Below are 21372 nucleotides of genomic sequence, written 5' to 3'. Positions count from 1 at the left end.
GGAGTTGTCATCTGGACTTTCCTGGGACTGCATAAAATGGAGCCATCAACAAGTAACAACTGTATGTGCCGAGATGCTATGAGCAAACTATCTTATTTGGTTGCTAGGGATAGCTGGACTCTTATTAAGTCAAGGATTTCATACAGAGACTGCATTAAAAAAATTAGGTTTTGCATATATTTTACTGCCTAAAGTCAGGGTGCTTGATTTTTTGTCATGGGGGTGATTGATAGGGTGGGAGGCTTAGGTGAAGTAGTTAGGGCATATTAAGCTTGTTATGCTACTAAAGTTAAATTACATATTTTAATACAGCAGGGTATGTTTATATCGGGTTCACATACTGAATGTTCAGACATATGAGTAGCTCCGTTTGTAACTGATTTTAAGATAGCATTTTGTATGTCTGTGCTTTTGTTATAGCCCTGAGTCTCACAAGTGTAGGAGATGACAATATCCAAACCTATGATTCACTTAATATGTTCAGATTGTCACTCTCCCCCACTAGCCAGACAGATGCCTTGTCTTGGACAATTATACTACAGGGTCATTTGATATTAAATACCAACCCTGTATCACTGTGACCTGCTTCATGGTCTCCTACATTTTATTTTTTCATCTAACTTTTACCCAGTACTGCCAGACTAGTGTGGCCACTGTCTTTCTTTTATAATACCAGTAATGACCTATACAGCTTTAACAGATTCATATCTAATTGTCCTAAGTTATGTATTTTAATGGTAACGCTCGTCAGATACTGTACATATACATATATGTTAGAACATTCCTAAAATAAACTGGATTGTATGTCTCATCTGTACTGTGGAGGAGTGGAACTATCTGAGGGGTTATTTTATATTTCCATAATGTGTTCCTCACCTAAGCCACAACTAACTTACCACATATATACACTACTTCAGGGATGTCCAACTAGATAAGAAATAAGAGCCACCTTCTTTATCGCTTTTTACTGGGTCTTTATTTATATATTTAGCCTTTTGTGGATGAGTGCCCCTCTGTTATATTATTCTCTTTTAGCCTAGTCCGCCTTAACATCTAACCATTCAGATATCTATAAATAAATTATCCCCATACTGGAACTTCTCTGAATATGAAAAGTCAGGGATAAGAGGCTTATCTCGGTTATTGATTCCCAGACTAGTTCACAACCCTATCTGATAGGGAAGGTACCTACGACATATGGAGCCCCATTTGGTTCACCTGTTGTGGGCATGAGGCACATTTTCATATTTAACAGCTACTCTGGTGTTATATTTCCTCCACAGGTCATATATGCGTTTATACTGCTGGCCTTATACTATTGCTCTTCTTATACTGTATTATTTACCACCATGTACTGTAGATTATAAGTGTCTTTGTTCTTTACTTGTGACAATATCTTTCTGTTCCCTTTATACTGTTACATTTATTTTCATGTGTTTAATGCCCAAAAGTGGCACTGTTATCATTTCAATGGTCCTTAAGTGATCTCCTACATTATCAGTTTTCCTCCTTTATATCGTACAAACTTATCGGGGTCCATAAGTGTCCTCTTGTATCATGGGAGGAACCAATATTTGTTAAAAAGCTGTTTCAATCCTAACATGTACCATAACAGAGACGCTGTATTGTATCTCTATTATTTAGATACTTATAATAGAGTACATGTACTACTTTTACTCCCTTTGACAATATATGTTTCTGGTCTACTTGTACTAACATACTGTTATGTGTACTGAAATTTTCAATAAAGCTTTGAAACGAAAAAAAAAAAAAAAGCATTATGTGGATACCTTACTTGCTATTGATGTTTTTAGTAACAGCTGCTTGTAGATTCTGAATATGGAAAAAAAAAAAGTAAAATAATTTATTATTTCCTCTCATTCATCTGCTTTTATGACATTCTCTTATGGAAAATTTGATTAGAATAAGCTGAATTTTACAGGAAATGCTATTAAGATGAACTTGCTCTAGAAGGATATATCATACTATACTCAATTTACATAATATATTTCACAGAAGTTTGTGAGGTGTTACGCAACCTAATTCTTGTAGAAATCTTTATAAAATTTAACATTACCAAATGGAAAAGTTAAATTGTTATATAATTGTACTCTTAGAATATCCCTACTTTACACAGCTATATACAAAATAGCACAGGCAAATCAACAACCAATTATAGAAACAATATACTATTGTTACCAAAACATGTTTTTCATTCTCACTGAATAATAACAGTGGATAATATTTGTCAAATCACATTATTTTACATTTAATGGGGCCAATTTATGATCGGTCTGTCCGACATGATCCACTCAGCGGATCATGTCGGACAGGCATCGATGAATGCTGACAGCCTATGCTGTTGGCAATTATTATTGCACAAGCAGTTCTTGTGAACTGCTTGTGCAATGCAGATTCGCGGCCAATCGGCCCCTAGTAGGGGGAGTCAATCAGCCGATCGTATGAGATCTGGCAAATTGATGTTCGCAGCCTCAGAGCAGGTGGACCAGTTAAGGAGCAGATGCTTCATAACTGCTGTTTCCGGAGAGCCTGAAGGCTCATACGGAAACAAGGGCATCAGGGGCCAGTCAGCCCTTGATAAATTGACCCCAATGCATACAATGGATTTTAGTGTTATTTAAAGTTGAGACAAGAGGGGGACATAATGAGATGGACATAGTTTAATAACCGGGTATATTCTATTTTGAAAGAAAGTTGTAATATAAAGGGCAAGATTACAAGTGTAGCGCTATTTTAATGTGTGATAACGTATTCCCCCATAGAAGTCAATGGAACAAAAATGGAAATGGAAAAAAAACACTCTACTTGCGCTCAAACATGATTGCATATTCTCAAGTGCGCAAACCCAACATGAAAATATTTCAATGTTCTTCACATAGCACGGCAGCACCATTAGGCCCTTTTCAAAGCCAGATTTCTGCTTGTAAAAGTGCAACACACAAGATATGGAATTGCACAGATCTTTTATGTCGCACTTCCACAAGAAGAAATCCTGCACTGTAAAGAAACAAATAGTGCTGGTGGCAGCCATATTTGGCGTTTGTGCACAATAAAGATATGCTATTTGATAGATACATTGTATCCACCGCAATCAATATAAAAATATAAACAGTACAAGGTAAAAGTACTTTAATCATTTCCAACACGTTTCTCAGCCGTATTAAAGGGACATCATACTCATATGCTAAATCACTTGAAACTGATGCAGTATAACTGTAAAAAGCTGACAGGAAATTATCACCTGAGCATCTCTATGTAAAAAAGGAAGATATTTTACCTCACAATCTCCTCAGCTCAGCAGAGTAAGTTCTGTGTAAAAGAAAAAAAAATGAAGAAATGAACAGCAGCCAATCAGCAGTGCTGAGGTCATGAACTCTTTTACTGTGATCTCATGAGATTTGACTTAACTCTCATGAGATTTCATAGTACGCTGAATAGGGAAATAATATGAGAGTGCACGAGGCTCATCCCCTAAGCTGTCCCAGGACAGACATACTAATATGCTGCTTAGAAATCCTTTACAATGGGATGTGGCTACTGAGGAACTTTTGAGGTAAAATATCTTTCTTTTTTACATAGAGATGTTCAGGAGATATTTTTTAGTCAGCTTTTTACAGCTATACTGCATCACTTTCAAGTGTTTAAACATTTGGGTATTATGGCCGTTTAATGGCTACTTCATTGTTTTTCTTCATTGTCACTAAGTAATAACAGTGGAAAATATGTGTCAAAGCATATTGTTTTACATTTCATGCATACTATGGATTTAAGTTCTATTTGACATAGTTTAAAGGGACATAAAACCCCATTTTTTTCTTTCATGATTTAGATAGAACATACAATTTCAAACAACTTTCTAATTTACTTCTATTATCCTATTTTCTTCATTTTCTTGTTATCCTTATTTGAAAAGCAGAAATGTAAGGTCTAGAGTGTGCACGTGTCTGCAGCACTATATAGAAGCAGTTTTGGAACAATGTTATACATTAGCAGTAGCACTAGATGGCAGCACTCTTTCCTGTCCTGTAATGCTTCAGGCATGTGCACGCTACCTACCTAGGTATCTCTTTAACAAAGAATAACATGAGAATGAAACATTTTTGATAATAGAAGTAAATTGGAAACTTTTTAAAAATTGTATTCTCTATCTGAATAACGAAAGAAAATATTTGGGTTTAATGTCCCTTTAATAAGCAGGTATTTCCTATTTTGAAAGAAAAAATGAAATTTCATTGTATTAAAGAGGCAGTAAACACCTTTTGTTTGTGTTATAAAATGTTTAATTATGCATAGTTACACAGCTTTGCATTATACTTTCATGATTAATTGATTGGCTACAGCAGATAGAAAATTGTAAACAAGCACCTAGATTACAAGTTTTGCAGTATGGTGCGGTAGGGCTATACCGCTGGAAAATTGGCCATTGCGCGTGGAATGGCAGGTCTACTGTATTACAAGTCCCTGCAGTATAGCTATAACACAAGCATTTTAGCTTGTAACACAACAATTCATTCTGTACTCAAAAAATTACGTTTGAGTGCAGGAATTCCATAGCGCCATATTACAGATTGTGTAGTCTGGCTAAAATACTATTACATTATAGTCTATACCACCCTGATCCATACAGCAATCTGAAACCAGTAGTTATGGATTTTGCGAAACAAAAATGTTTCACAAAACTCATAACTAACACCCATAAACTACCTAATAATCCCTTAGCCGCCACCCCCCAGCATCACAAATACTATATTAACTTTTTAACCCCTAATCCGCCTCCCAACCACATAGCCTACAATATATAAAGCTATTAACCCCTAAACTGTTGGCCCCTTACATAGCTACTACTATAATAAAGCTATTAACCCCTATTCTGCCGGCCCCCCACATCCCTACTACTATAATAAACCTATTAATCCCTAAACCGCTGGCCTCCCACATTGCAACTACTAAACTAAACCTATTAACCTATTAACCCCTAAACCGCCTGCCCCCACCATCACAACTACTAAACAAAACCTATTAACCCCTAAACCGCCAGCCCCCACATCGAAAATCACTAAGTTAAACTATTAACCCCTAAACCTAACACCCCCCCTAATTTTAAATTAAATTTTCAATATAACTATCTTTAAATAAATAAAAACTTACCTGTGAAATAAAAAAAAACTAAGTTTAAACTATAAAGTTACCTAACATTACTATTTTAAAACAATAAAATTAACAAAAAATAAAAAACCTAAAAAACAAATTTAAAAAATCCTAACACTACGAAAAAATAAAAAACTCTAAGATTACAAAAATAACAAATGAAATTATCGTAAATAATAACAATTAAATCTAATCAAATATCCCTATATAAACAAAAAATTCCACAAAAAAATAACGCCCCCTAACCTAACAATAGACTACTAATAACACTTAAAATGGCATTTTACCTTAATAAATTACAAAGTTCCCGCGAAAAGTAAAACAACCAACCCCCCAAAATAATAAACCTAAATCTAAAAAAATCCTAAACTACCCATTGCCCAAAAAGGAGCATTTGTATGGGTATTGCCCTTAAAATGGCATTCAGCTCTTTTGTGCCAAAAGCCCTAATCTAAAAAAAAAAAAACACCCCCAAAAAAAACAAAAATCTACTCACAGTTCCTGAAGTCCAGACTGGGGAGTTACAGTTCATTGAGGAAAGCATGAATGCCAACATGTACTGTGACATACTGGAGCAGAGCATGATCCTCGCCCTTTGGAGACTGGGCTGCAGGGCAGTATTCCAACATGATAACGACCCCAAATAACTCAAAGATGACCACTGCCTTGCTAAAGGGTAAAGGTGATGGACTGGCTAAGCATGTCTCCAAACCTAAATTCAATTGAGCATATTTGGGGCATCCTCAAACGGAAGGTGGGTGAGTGCAAGGTCTCTAACATCCACCAGCTCTGTGATGTTGTTATGGAGGAGTGCAAGAGGACTCCAGTGGCAACCTGTGAAGCTCTGGTGAACTCCATGCCCAAGAGGGTTAAGGCAGTGCTGGAAAATAATGATGGCCACACAAAATATTGACACTTTGAGCCCAATTTGGACATTTCCACTTAGGGGTGTACTCACTTTTGTTGCCAACGGTTTAGACATTAATGGCTGTGGGTTGAGTTATTTTGAGGGCACAGCAAATTTACACTGTTATACAGGTTGTAAACTCACTACTTTACATTGTAGAAAAGTGTAATTTCTTCAGTGTTGTCACATGAAAAGATATAATACAATATTTACAAAAATGTGAGGGGTGTACTCACTTTTGTGAGATACTGTATATTTATGTCACAAAAGTCATTAGTATTCCAATTGTATTATTAAATAACAGGCATGCAGGTATGTAATACTATAATGTAACTGTCTTTTATCACATAAATATCTATATTTATATTTAAAATATTAAACACATAAAGCAAGAATATCTACATTTTAATTAATATGACTAATATGCATTATACATGACCATGCTTTTTATTTCAAACATTGTAGATATAATGCAATCAGGCCTTGCATTGATATTCAATATTTAAATTGTATGCATGTATACTGCATATGCATTAAAATGTATTTATGTTAGCTTGTTGTGTTTATAAGTGATAAAATAGATATATAAGTTAAAATATATTTAAGTTATATTAGTCAGTAGCATTCAATTATATTTTACATAACAGGCATGCAGTTATATAGAACAATAATTTAAATTATATTAATATAAAAAAAAGAAACACAACAAGCAACATTAATTACATTGTAATTTATATGCAAATATATTAAACAATATGCATTCTACATAAATAGTGAATATTTATGTGTAGGGCCTTAGATTCTACAGTTAGTTTTAGGTTATGGCAGTTTAGGGGTCAATGTTAAAATGATATGCATAGTCATGTAGAAAGCATATTGTTTAAAGTATTGTTTATATCTATAGAGTAAAAGGTATTTAATAATGCGTTCTATTATTTTAAACATAAGCATATATTTTCTAATATATACTTATAGTATAAATAATAGCAAGCAAACATTAAATAGCTTTTGAGATATCTACAATACTTTAAATAATCTACATTAAACATGACAATACATATTTTGTCAAGGATATGAGATAAACACCGGAGGGCCTGCAAAACCTTGCCGGCCTAGCTGGGCTTTTGGAACTGAGCCTCGGTCCGGCGCATCTTAAATGGGGTGCCAAGCAAGCAGGGTGCCGGGGATCAAATCACCCTTTTGGTATGCTATCGGCAATTTGATGAGGCACCTAGGAATACCACTTGTTTAGGGGTGCTACCTTCTGGGAGGGATAGGGGACCGGATTGAAGTGTCCTCCATTCCTCCCAGAAGGTAGCACCCCCAAACAAGTGGTGTCCCTAGGTGCACCATTAAATTGAAACATACTAGCTGTCAAGACTACATTGCCTTAGGTAGTTAGAGTAGTTGTAGTAAAACTTAGGTCAAACAGGCAATATTTGGAGTATGCCTACATGGAAACTATTTTTAGTTTCAGTGAGCGCACTGTCTGTGCAGGGTAGGCCCACTTCAAATAGGGCCTCCCTGGCTGCAGCAAAATGCCGATGAGTGGGCGATGTTGGTGATGGGGGTGGTGATGTCATGCTCCTATTGACTTCTATTGGAGAGACATCACCACTCTACATCACAGCTCAGCCACGCCCCTTTTTTAGATTCTTTGAATATCAGGGCCAAAAGTGTACTCTCAGGAACGAATTACCAGCTCAATAACTTGTTAGCTTTTTCTATGGCTATTTACCACCTGGGTGCAGATTCTTTTTAGTCCAGTAATGCTTTTCACTTCACAGAGTAGAAATTTCCTGTAGTCTAGCAGTTTGATCCCACCTAGTAAGGTCAGTCCAGCCCCAAAACACCAGGTAATCCATCTCTAAACAAGGAACATAACAAACCCAGATGATGCATATATACAGAGAGAGAGGGGTTGTTGTCATATATAACAATAAGTTGATTTGGCCAATTATATGCTACTGTTGTTTTGATGCATTGTAATGAGTTGTTCTTGATGCATTGTAATTAGTTATTTACACTATTGGGTGATGTTTGTTTATGTCAGGGGGTTGCCTAGGCAACAACTTTGGCAGTTTTTTGCACTGGGGGAGGGTCTACTGTAACTGTATAAATGTCTGATTCATTGTATGTACTTTGGTCTGATGAAGGGGTGTATTCCCCGAAACGTCACTGAATAAATCCAGTATTATCAAGACCAGTGAGTGCTGTCTCCTGATTTCCATACATATATATATATATATATATATATATATATATATATATATATATATATATATATATATATATATATGCACAGTATCTCACAAAAGTGAGTACACCCCTCACATTTTTGTAAATATTTTATTATATCTTTTCATCTGACAATACTGAAGAAATTTCACTTTGCTACCATGTAAAGTAGTGAGTGTACAGCCTGTATAACAGTGTAAATTTGCTATCCCCTCGAAATAACTCAACACACAGCCATTAATGTCTAAACCGTTGGCAACAAAAATGAGTACACCCCTAAGTGGAAATATCCAAATTGGGCTCAAAGTGTTAATATTTTGTGTGGCCACCATTATTTTCCAGCACTGCCTTAACCCTCTTGGGCATGGAGTTCACCAGAGCTTCCCAGGTTGCCACTGGAGTCCTCTTCCACTCCTCCATGATGACATAGCGAGGCTTGTGGATGTTAGAGACCTTGCACTCCCCTACCTTCCGTTTGAGGATGCCCCAAATATGTTCAATAGGGTTTAGGTCTGGAGACATGCTTGGCCAGTCCATCACCTTTAACCTCAGCTTCTTTAGCAAGGCAGTGGTCGTCTTGGAGGTGTGTTTGGGGTCGTTATCATGTTGGAATTCTGCCCTGCGGCCCAGTCTCTGAAGGGAGGGGATCATGCTCTGCTTTAGTATGTCACAGTACATGTTGGCATTCATGGTTCCCTCAATGAACTGTAGCTCCCCAGTGCCGGCAGCACTCATGCAGGCCCAGACCATGACACTCCCACCACCATGCTTGACTGTAGGCAAGGCACACTCCTCACCTGGTTGCCACCACACACGCTTGACACCATCTGAACCAAATAAGTTTATCTTGGTCTCATCTGACCACAGGACATGGTTCCAGTAATCCATGTCCTTGGTATGCTTGTCTTCAGCAAACTGTTTGCTGGCTTTCTTGTGCATTATCTTTAGAAGAGGCTTCCTTCTGGGATGACAGCCATGCAGACCAATTTGATGCAGTGTGGGGCTAATGGTCTGAGCAGTGACAGGCTGACTCCCCACCCCTTCAACCTCTGCAGCAATGCTGGCAGCACTCATACGTCTATTTCCCAAAGACAACCTCTGGATATGATGCTGGGCATGTGCACTCAACTTCTTTGTTCGACCATGGCGAAGCCTGTTCTGAGTGGAACCTGCCCTGTAAAACCACTGTATGGTCTTGCCCACCGTGCTGCAGCTCAGTTTCAGGGTCTTGGCAATCTTCTTATAGCCTAGGCCATCTTTATGTAGAGCAACAATTCTTTTTTTCAGATCCTCAGAGAGTTCTTTGACATGAGGTGCCATGTTGAACTTCCAGTGACCAGTATGAGAGTGTGTGAGAGCGATAACACCAAATTTAACACACCTGCTCCCCATTCACACCTGAGACTTTGTAACACTAATGAGTCACATGACACCGGGGAGGGAAAATGGCTAATAGGGCCTAATTTGGGCATTTCCACTTAGGGGTGTAGTCACTTTTGTTACCAACGGTTTAGACATTAATGGCTGTGTGTTGAGTTATTCTTAGGGGACAGCAAATTTACAGTGTTATACAGGCTGTACACTCACTACTTTACATTGTAGCAAAGTGTCATTTCTTCAGTGTTGTCACATGAAAAGATATAATAAAATGTTTACAAAAATGTGAGGGGTGTACTCACTTTTGTGAGATACTGTATATATACGTATATATATATATATATATATATGCACACATGTTATAAAGTGTATGTTTTACAGTATTATAACTGCTTTTCAGATTTGATTGTTATGATAGATCTCATCCAGCATTTGAACTGCTAAATAAAGCTAGATTAATGTTCATAAGTCCCTTAGCCAATAAAAATGATGATAGAGTGACATTTTCTAAAGTTTTGATAACTTTACCATATGTTATGTGAGATACATATTATTCCTGTGTCTCAGATATGTAACAATATTTTTTTAAGAAAATACAGAATTACTCAATATAAAAAATAGAACATTGTAAATTGCGTTCTGTATCTTTTATTATGACATAGTCAGAGCAAATATCATGAGCTCCCCAAGGGCAGTCTCAGTCAGTTCACAGGTGCCTACATATATGAGGAATTTCCTGTAGCATATCAGTCTCACCCTATCCACCCGGACAAGCTGTTCTTCTCTAAACAAAATAAACAGTAAACCCCATATGTACATTGCTGGGGTATGTCAATAAGGTAAAGCTGCATCCCTCTGGACCAGTGGTTTTCACATACTTTTAAAATTCTGGTGACATTTCATAGTTATTTTGTGTCACCCCAAGGATTCTATTTAATACGTTTTAAGTTTAAGAAAAGCCTTTCAAGATTAAGGATTTTAAGAGAATGATGAATCGTGCTGGTTTAAAATATACTGTATATTCTAGCTATAATACCCAATTTTAAAAACTTACATAAGAGCTCCAAAACATAATAATGTCCTCTATGTGCAGTTCCCATTACCCTAGCCCTTATGGAGTAAATTGCTAAAGGTAGTTTACACTTTGAAGTCTAACCCTAAAAAAAGCTATTTTATTAAGAGCAAGGGAAATAATTAGGGTTAGATTAAAAGTGGTGTGCTAAATAACAGTTACGTGCAAGTAAAAAGGGTTTTATTGCAGGTGTTTGTGTGCGTTGTGTGTAATGCTCATATTACAAGTTGAAAGTATACGCGATCGTTTGAGAGCAGTTAATGTTATGCGCTCCAAGATAGCGCCCTCAGAACTCTGGTTAAATGTTTTGTAAAACAAAAAAGTGTTACAAAACACATCAAAAATATATTGAATAGTACAATATTGCTCTTGAGTCTGGAGGGTACCTCAGGAAAAGAAAAACATGTATAATAGTGAAGTCCTGTAAATAATTAACAGGTAAGAACAATGGAAGAGGGTACTCAAATACTCTAGAGCTTCAAAATCAAGCTCTAGATATAAAAGTACAGGAAGACTCCAAATGGAGACGTGGAAATGGATTCAAATTCCGAATGGAAACTCAGAAGTGGATAAAAGTTAACAATTTTATTGAATAATAAGTTAAGTCACCAGGCTACATACATGAGAATGTACCAATGCAAAAACCATCGCAATTACAGACCGTATAGTCACAATATCTGTTAGGTATCCTCGAAAAAGCCAACGTCAGAACGCGGTGAAGTCACTAAATAGGCGGAGTTTGTCCTACTGAACCAAATAACCGCATCTAACAGATATTGTGACTATACGGTCTGTAATTGTGGTGGTTTTCGCATTGGTATATTCTCATGTATGTTGCCTGGTGACTTCACTTGTTATTATTCAATAACGTTGTTAACTTTTATCCACTTCTGAGTTTCCATTCAGAGTTTGAATCCATTTGCACGTCCCCATTTGGAGTCTTCCTGTGCCTTTATATCTAGAGCTTGATTTTGAAACTCTAGAGTATGTGAGTACCCTCTTCCATTTTTCTTAGCTGTTAATTATTTACACGACTTCCCTATATACATTTTTTCCTTTTCCTGAGGTACCATCCAGACTCAACAGCAATATCAGCTACATCTGGGATTTTAATATATCCTTTTTTGCACTATCACATAGTTTTTTTGTACATATATACGGTATATATATATATATATATATATATATATATATATATATATATATATATATATATACATATCCATCTTTAGACATGTTTGTATATGTATCTCTATGCTAAAGCCCTATGCTGGCTTTTTTGAGATCTGAGATCTCATATCTTTGAGCCTTTATAGCTTTTTTGGGCAATATTTTTTTTTGAATATTTTTTATTAAATGGTGTTATTATGAGTGTAACTATACTTTGTAATGTATTTTTGATGTGTTTTGTGCAACTTTTATGTTTCGCAAAACAGCTAACCAGAGCTCTGAAGTCACGTTTTTATTCTATCGTAAATCGTGATTGTGCTCAAGCGATCACATTTACTTTCAACTTGTAATATCAGCGGTAAGCCCAACGAGCACAAACCCCTGCGATAAACCCCTTATAACTCAGGCACAAACGTTTGCGCTCCACTCATAATCTGGCCCAATGTGTTCCAAATGACTTGTTATACTTACTACAGAATATTGTTTATTTGTCTTTATTTCTGTAGTTGAAATAGCTGTTTTTTCTCATTAAAACCATCCCATAGGACATGCCCATAATGGACAGAACCTGCAAGTAGTTATGAATTGAAATGCTAATTATAGCTGGGGATTGAATAAACACAAGCAGCTACTTCATATACACAATATCTCTCTCACTCATACCCCCCCCCTACACTGGGAGATTAATATTTGCTGTTGTCTCCAATTTATATATACTTTCTACAGAGAAAATGTTTGTTACTCATATTTTCAGTGTAGGTCGGGATACAACAGGCAAATATTGCTATATTAAATAACAAATAAAGGTACAATGACCCTTTAAATACAAATAATGAGTTTCTATTGGAGGTGGAATTTCTATTGGTGAAAAGGATTAAACTATTTGGCTGGTGTAAAGTGATAAAGATTTCCTTTTGCTCACAGTTTACATACTTCCTAATTCAATTTTACAACTGCATTAAAATGTTGTAAAGTGTTAAGACTAATCCTACCCCTTTTTTTCTAATTATTTTAACATTCAGCAACGTGGTCATTTCTAGAGGAAAGTAGTTGCTTAACAACTCTGATAAGATGCTGTAATATACTGGTGTTGTAACCTTCACCTGTGATCGACTAAGCCAACTGAGCTGCAATTGGCACACACATACATTTGTATCTATGTACTAATCTAATTAATTTACATCTATGCCAGACTACATATATTTAGATAATATATTTTTCTTCATGGTTTTAAACACAAAATTTATATTATATAAATTATTACTTTAAGATACAATATTTTAGTATTATACATTCATATTTATAGGTACCTTTTATATGTAAAACTATAAGGGGCCGATTAATCATCGGTCTGTCTTACATGATCTGCTCAGCGGATTATGTCCGACAGACATTGATGAATGCTGACAGCATACGCTGTCGGCATTTATCTTTGCACAAACAGTTCTTGTGAACTGCTTGTGCAATGGCGCCTCCTGCAGATTCACGGTCAATCAGTCCGATCACATAGGATCGTGTGGATTGATGTCTGCAGCCTCAGAGCAGATGGACCAGTTATAGAGCAGCGGTCTTAAGACCGCTGCTTCATAACCGCTGTTTTTGGCGAGCCTAAAGGCTTGCATGGAAACAGGGTCATCAAGCTCCATTCGGAGCTTGATAATTTGGCCCCTTAGACTCAACAAAAGTCATACTCGTTCATATGATTTTATTGAAATCCCAGTTGCTTAGGACATTTTGTCCCTTTACACCAAGGAGAGTGAGATGTTAAGGCCATTTATGTCCGTATATGAGAAGCTTAATGCTCAATGTAGTTCATGAGCAAAATATCATTTTCAAAACAGTTATCTTTTGCCGTAGTTTGGCGAGTGCATAAAAAAAATCTGGCAGCTGGCATACTGTCAGATAGTGTTATTTTTATCGGCAGCCATTTTAATTGTTAATGGACAGCCATAAGTGGTTTAAACTATAAATAGAAACATTGTCATAGTAAGCTAAGTTCCATTAAATACGCCCTAACAAATTATAGCATTTTTGCATCAGAATGTCTTTTTAATTTCCAAGTTCCTCCTTTTATTCACAATCTCTCCTTCCTTATCACTTTGGTCAGTGTTTACCAAACTGGTCTTCTGAAAGTCATGATCATTTTCATAGCAAAACATTATCACACAAAAGAAAGAACAAACAAAATAAAAAAAACTAAACCATTTTTTTAAACAAATTCTGTTGTTTAAAACAAGATTTCAAATGTTCTCAATGTTTAAATTGAGATTGGCCTGGTAATTTAGCACCTCATTTTCTATATTGTAGTTGAATTTAAAGTTCACTGTACTCTTTTAAAACTTATTATAACACCTTTGACAATATTAGGTTTCTCTGAATTTTTATTTTCCTGGAAGGATTCCAAATCGGTGTGGGCAAAATAAAAACACATCTGTTCCCCTACAAAATGAAACAGGTGAGCAAATGAGTTGTGATTCCTTTAAGGTACCATGTGGAAATGGATGTGATTTTCAGAAAGAAGAAGCTATCCCTTTACTTCACAACTACAAATCCATGTAAGCAAAACATATTAAAGAAAATAAATGAAAACACCTCTATGCAACTGCATGAGAAAGTTTAATAACATAATATATATAGATGCATATAAACCACTATATTGGCGATCTGTCTATTGTAATAATTCTAATAAAGTTTATTTGAGATGTGGAAAATATTTACTAGCAGGTGTGTTACATGTATATTTTAATCTTGCCATCATGCAATAATGTGTAGTACCTTTAGATTGCCTTTGCTATTTAAGGCTAAAGGATATAGATGACCTGAAGATCTAAATCTCTTTGACCTGGTGAGATTTTCTGAGAAGTCTTATCGGTGCTGTGATGTCCCTCAAAGAATTTTAAAAAGGCAATTTTTACCTTAAAGATATCTTTATCTCACTTTGCAGGGTTCTGTATGTGAAGGAGACACACACACACATTGCATAATATGGTAGAGATGTGTATTTTTGTTTTCGTAGGACTGCACATTCGGGAATGAATTGGATTTTCATTTTAACAAAACGAAAATCCAAATGAGTGCACAAAGAAAACTAAAGGGACACACAAGTCAAAATAAACTTTTATGATACAGATAGAGCATGCAGTTTTAAGACACTTTCCAATTTAATACCATTATCAAATATTGAACCGTCTTTTTATATTCACACCTTCTGGGGAACAACATCCTACTGAGCATGTACACAAGCTGACAGAGTATACGTATACTAGTCTGTGATTGGCTGATATCTGTCACATGATACAGAGGGCTGGGAAATGGGAGAAAAAATAAATTTGTCAGAAAAAAATCTAATTCTTATATGAAATATGAGAAAGTGTTATTGCATTGTCTTTTTATTATGCACTTGTTAATGATGTAATTCTACTGCATTGAGTGGTCCTTTAAAGAAAATGAAAAAATAATCAGCGGTATTAATTTGTTTCCTTCAATTTATTTTTAAGGGGTTAATACTTACTTTAACACTTTCAGAACTGCGTGCTAAGGCTGACTGGCAACTTTTGGCCCAGGGGGCAAGTACAACTTAGAGACCCCTGGTGCAGCAACTCGATCCCCTGCCCACCTCCTTCCCGCCCCATGTTCTCCCTTTTCACTTCCACCCAGCTAGCACAGATCTCGGAGGTCCCTGCTTTTCCCACCCCTGGCCACAAGGCTACCACTAGAAATGTTTGGACTCCTTACTAAACCATTGGTCGGGCCCCCATATATGTTTGTGGTACAGATAGTGCTGTTTAATGCTCTTAATCTCTGAAAATTATTGTCAAACTCTGAACAATTTCTATTATTTATCTATTAAATAGTTTTATTATTATACACATGGCTATACATAACAGTTAGTGTAGATAGATAAATAAAGACAGACAGACAGTGCTTGGAAAGAAAGACAGACATAGGGAGATGGAGACTCTATTAGCTAATTTACTCAATTATATTGATATCCTTTGTTGTAAAGTATGCCTATATAAATTTAGAAGCCCAAGGCACTACTGGGAGCCACCTTTATTAGAAAAAATACTGACCATGTTAGGAAACACATTATTATATAAATATGTGCAGGTCATATTATATCAGCATCATCGTCATTAGATGTACTGTAGTACACGCTATCATTATATAAATATGCATGCGGGTCAGATTATATAATCAGATGTACTGTAGGACACACTATATGTCATAGAGTGTGTCCTACAGTACATCTGATTATATAATCTGACCTGCACATATTTACACATTTTATGCACGTATTGTAGTAATAATAAATGGTTAGGTTAGGCTTTGGCAGACAACTTGTTTATTGCCACTTAATAAATGAATTATTTTTTTTTGTAGGTAGAAGTTCTTTTTATTTCCAGGCACAGACACCAATAAGTTAGTAAAATGCCTGAATGTGTAAATGGATGAATGTGTGAATGAATGGTATTGATGAATGGATTGCTGAAGGAGTTTAGCAAGCTTTATCTGCTGTTGCCAAGATTATGTTAAACTTTGCTGCCTGGCCCTTTAGTATAATAGTATAGTTTAGTATAAACATAATAAATGTTATATAAAGCATAATATAAAAAAACGTATTAAATAAAAATATGTCAAAAAAGTGTGCTGCTCTTTTTTTATATTAATGTTCTTCCAGAAATGTATAAACACAATATATATTATGGATATCTGGTTATGATATATATCTATATATATATATATATATATATATATATATATAGTGTATTTATACAACTAGGCTATAATGTGAAATTAATTTACTAGGAGTGGTCCTATTTTGACTTAGTTTTGGGAAAAATGCTCTAACTCTGTTACATTTTCTATATCAGGACCTTAAATCTTGATGCCTGTGACGCACATACACTAGGGCTTGCAAAAACACTTGCTTACAATCAGGTGGGTTGAATTAAGCCTACATGCATATGCAGGATGAGAAAATAACTCATGAATATGCAGGGACATATAAATATCATCCCTTATATACATATATAATATAAAGAGGTTTCCTCTGTCTCCCACATACACAGCCCCCTCCCCAGTACCTTAAATACATATAAATATCATCCCTTATAGACATATATATAATATTATAAAGAGGTTCCCTGTGTCTCCCACACACACAGCCCCCTCCCCAGTACCTTAAATAAATATTAATATCATCCCTTATATACATAAATATAATATTATAAAGAGGTTGCCTCTGCCTCCCACACAAACAGTCCCCTCCCCAGTACCTTAAAGGGACATTCAACACCGATGAAAACTTTATCCCATACCTTAGATCAAGCAAAAAAAGAGCCTGCACTGCATCCCATCTTCAATAACACTAACAGGTGGCTAATCTTTAATGAACATTTAGTTAACAGCGGCAGATATGGCCACCAAACTCCACCCCCTGTTACGTAGGAGACTTCATGTTTTAAATCCATACTCGTTCATAGGGACACTGTTCTATTTCTAATGTGCACGCTCACTATTAGAAATAGAGCAATGTCTCCGTGAACTCGGCTAAAGAATCTAGCCGATGATTTGATTCGCATTGGATGAAGAGTTAGAGAAGAAGCCTCCTACGTAAGAGGGGGAGAAGTTTGGAGGCCATATCTGCCGTTGTTAACTAAATGTTCATTGAAGATTAGCCACCTAACGTTATTGTTATTGAAGATAGGATGCGGTGCAGGCTCTTTTATTTGCTTGATCTAAGGTATGGGGTAACGTTTTCATCGGTGTTGACTGTCCCTTTAAATAAATATAAATATGATCCCTTATATACATTAGTGATGTAGCGAATAGTTCACAGCGAACATAGCATGTTCGTGTTCGCCGCGGCGAGCGAACATATGCAATGTTCGGTCCGCCCCCTATTCTTTATCATTGAGTAAACTTTGACCCTGTACCTCAGTGCAACTCATATCTGGTGTAACAGTAGTGTACATTTAAAAAAACAACACTTTTTTTACTGTGAAATAATAGCAGTCAGTTTCCTTCACACGTGTGCGTTTCAGTGCCTGCCTGCCAAGGCACAGTGTCACACCAGTGCAACTCATATCTGTTGTAACAGTAGTGTACATTTAAAAAAACAACACTTTTTTTACTGTGAAATAATAGCAGTCAGTTTCCTTCACACGTGTGCGTTTCAGTGCCTGCCTGCCAGGGCACAGTGTCACACCAGTGCAACTCATATCTGGTGTAACAGTAGTGTACATTTAAAAAAAAACAACACTTTTTTGACTGTGAAATAATAGCAGTCAGTTTCCTTCACACGTGTGCGTTTCAGGGCCTGCCAGGGCACAGTGTCACACCAGTGCAACTCATATCTGGTGTAACAGTACTGTACATTTAAAAAAACAACACTTTTTTGACTGTGAAATAATAGCAGTCAGTTTCCTTCACATGTGTGCGTTTCAGTGCCCGCCTGCCAAGGCACAGTGTCACACCAGTGCAACTCATATCTGGTGTAACAGTAGTGTAGATTTAAAAAAAACAACTCTTTTTTGACTGTGTTAAATAATAGCAGTCAGTTTCCTTCACACGTGTGCGTTTCAGTGCCTGCCTGCCAGGGCACAGTGTCACACCAGTGCAACTCATATCTGTTGTAACAGTACTGTACATTTAAAAAAACAACACTTTTTTTACTGTGAAATAATAGCAGTCAGTTTCCTTCACACGTGTGCGTTTCAGTGCCTGCCTGCCAGGGCACAGTGTCACACCAGTGCAACTCATATCTGGTGTAACAGTAGTGTACATTTAAAAAAAAAAAACACTTTTTTGACTGTGAAATAATAGCAGTCAGTTTCCTTCACACGTGTGCGTTTCAGGGCCTGCCTGCCAGGGCACAGTGTCACACCAGTGCAACTCATATCCGGTGTAACAGTAGTGTACATTTAAAAAAAACAACACTTTTTTGACTGTGAAATAATAGCAGTCAGTTTCCTTCACACGTGTGCGTTTCAGTGCCTGCCTGCCAGGGCACAGTGTCACACCAGTGCAACTCATATCTGGTGTAACAGTAGTGTACATTTAAAAAAAACAAACACTTTTTTAACTGTGAAATAATAGCAGTCAGTTTCCTTCACACGTGTGCGTTTCAGTGCCTGCCTGCCAGGGCATAGTGTCACACCAGTGCAACTCATATCTGGTGTAACAGTAGTGTACATTTAAAAAAAACAACACTTTTTTGACTGTGAAATAATAGCAGTCAGTTTCCTTCACACGTGTGCGTTTCAGTGCCTGCCTGCCAGGGCACAGTGTCACACCAGTGCAACTCATATCTGGTGTAACAGTAGTGTACATTTAAAAAAAACAACACTTTTTTGACTGTGAAATAATAGCAGTCAGTTTCCTTCACACGTGTGCGTTTCAGTGCCTGCCTGCCAGGGCACAGTGTCACACCAGTGCAACTCATATCTGGTGTAACAGTAGTGTAGATTTTAAAAAAAAAACAAAAACACTTTTTTGACTGTGAAATAATAGCAGTCAGTTTCCTTCACACGTGTTGCTAGCAGACCAGGGACCAGGTATATAGCAAACCTGATCTGTCTCTGACAGTTATCATAACAGCTTAGCAAATCGTGAAAAGCAATATTTGCAGACAATAGCAATACACAGCAATATTGGTACAATATATGGGGGATATATATTAACAGGACAATTTAACCCTTAGACACTAATTTAACCCAATATTAGTGATTCAGAACGCATTGTAATATACTATGATTTAATTTACCCCCTGTTCAATGTCTTGGGCTAATTTCAGGAATTGTTAAGAGATATAAATATCTATTAATACAGGGATACTTCACATTGATCACTACCAATATAAACAGTAGTCCTGGTCATTTAGTTGGTACATTAATCCCGATAGAGATATATTTGTTCTGAATAATTACCACCCTGGGTTTATACCGCAACAATTGCACGTTGTAAAAATTATTACTGTCACAAAATAATCAAATAGTAACGTCAGAGGAAATATTCATGCATGATGTATGATATTTAGACTATCCAAAAATACCAAATGTCAAACCAAGTACATGGTATATCACAAATATGCCATAATCATATACATTAACATAAGTGTTGTATCATACTAACTACCCATGCATGGTCTCTCATGTTAAACCACCCTGTAATCAACAATAGTGCCTGAACTAATTATTGTACTTGACCCTTGTGATACATAAACAAGGATCAACCATCTGATTGAGGAAGCATAGAAGTTCTCTCAGTTTTCATTATTACAACTTCCTGATAAATTGCAAATTGCAAGGATTAATCGCTGCCAAGTCGGTGATCCAAACCCCCATTGCGACTCTGTCCTCTTTTGAGCTAACACTATTCCTGTGTTTTTAATGTGTATTGTTCTACATTTTTTTAAAGTTCCAATAAAAGTTATATTTTAAATTTTCCTGTACACCTGCCAATTGTAACTCAGTCGTATTCTACATTCAGGGAATTTGAGTGCTATAAATGTGTACATTTTCTGAAGACTTTGATCTTCTTTTGTTCTCTCATTAACCGGTACACAGCACCAACGTTTGCATCACGTAACATTAGGAGGAACACATGTACGTTAATTTCCTCCAAGTTATTATTTAAATAACTATTACTATTAATTATATTCCCTATAACATCTCAGTAGTGCCATTTGGTCCCCTTTTTCTCTTATCATATCTGGTGTAACAGTAGTGTACATTTAAAAAAAAACAACACTTTTTTGACTGTGTAATAATAGCAGTCAGTTTCCTTCACACGTGTGCGTTTCAGTGCCTGCCAGGCACAGTGTCACCCCAGTGCAACTCATATCTGGTGTAACAGTAGTGTACATTTAAAAAAAACAACACTTTTTTGGCTGTGAAATAATAGCAGTCAGTTTCCTTCACACATGTGCGTTTCAGTGCCTTCCAGGGTACAGTGTCACCCCAGTACAACTCATATCTGGTGTAACAGTAGTGTACATTTAAAAAAAAAAAATAAAATACAATTTTGACTGTAATAGATTGAATTAGTTAGTTGTCTGCAAACGTGTGTGTCAGGCCTACAGCGTCTACTCTGCCAACTTCTGCCAGTGCACAGTGCCACTCATATCTGTTGTCACAGTAGCTTGCACGCATAGTACCACTAATCGAAAAAAAAATGACAGGCAGAGGCAGGCCACCCCGCAGGGGCCGTCGTGGTCGTGGTGCTGTGATTCCCTTTGGCCCTAGAATAATGCCCAGTGTTCAGAGGTCACGTACCCTGAACTCGAACAGTTCTGAGGACATAGTTGACTGGCTAACACAGGACACCCAATCTTCTACAGCTTCCGCTCGGAACCTTGACGCACCATCCTCCTCCAGCTTAGCTTCGGGCACCTCTGAAGTTACCACTCGCCCGCCTGCCGCCACCACCAACACTA

Source organism: Bombina bombina, chromosome 5 (assembly GCF_027579735.1).
Source record: "Bombina bombina isolate aBomBom1 chromosome 5, aBomBom1.pri, whole genome shotgun sequence".
Classification (NCBI taxonomy): Eukaryota; Metazoa; Chordata; class Amphibia; order Anura; family Bombinatoridae; genus Bombina; species Bombina bombina.
Note: the sequence above shows the minus strand (reverse complement) of the source record.